Source organism: Dendrobium catenatum, unplaced genomic scaffold (assembly GCF_001605985.2).
Source record: "Dendrobium catenatum unplaced genomic scaffold, ASM160598v2 fragScaff_scaffold_1063, whole genome shotgun sequence".
NCBI lineage: Eukaryota > Viridiplantae > Streptophyta > Magnoliopsida > Asparagales > Orchidaceae > Dendrobium > Dendrobium catenatum.
In genome coordinates, this window is record NW_021319525.1 from 561930 (window position 1) to 562763 (window position 834).

Genomic DNA, 834 nt, shown 5'->3' on the forward strand with positions numbered 1-834 from the left:
AGAGAAGAGATGACTTTTACTTCTACCTATCATCTTAAAGGTTGCGTCATCTCTCGTTCAATTCTATATATAACAACTTCTGAGGAAGAGTGAAGATGATCACTACATTGAGAAAAGATGATGAAGATACAAGCTCTCCATTCTCAATAGCTTCTTGATTTTCTTTAGTTAGATTTGAGTTTCATCTCAAAATGCTCTCAAAAGTCCCACAACAAGGAAAAATAGTCTGTTAACAACTAATAGATTGAGTGAAAAATTGTCACAACATTGGCAAAAGTAGCGCGAATTTTTGGTGATATGATTATCGATGGATTATTAATTGTAATAATTGATGGATTTAATCAATCATCCAGTGATCTTATGAAGCATGATATTTTTTTAAGAATCGGTGCAGATTGCGATGACAGCGGGATATTCTACAACACACATCCGAACAGGTTTCAGCACACGTTGAAAATGTTGTCATGATTACAAAATATTAAAATAAACTTTACAGGTGTCTTAGATTTTTATAAATTTTTAAGTATATTCTTGTACTTAACGTTTTATTTATTTAAAAATATTATAAAACTAAATTTCTTATTTCATGTCCACAACATTCAAATCCATCGCCTGCCACTCATACCCATTCATCAATATTTTCCTTTCATTCTCTTTTGGGGGAGTCGCGACTATTGATTTCACAATAATGCATCGAACTGTCATTTAAACATGATCTCTGACATCCGTTATTACATTGACATTTAAAAACATCTCAACATTGACTGTTTACACTTGTCTTGACATTGAATAGCTCACACCTCTAATAATTTCTATCACCCACAACTGGACAAC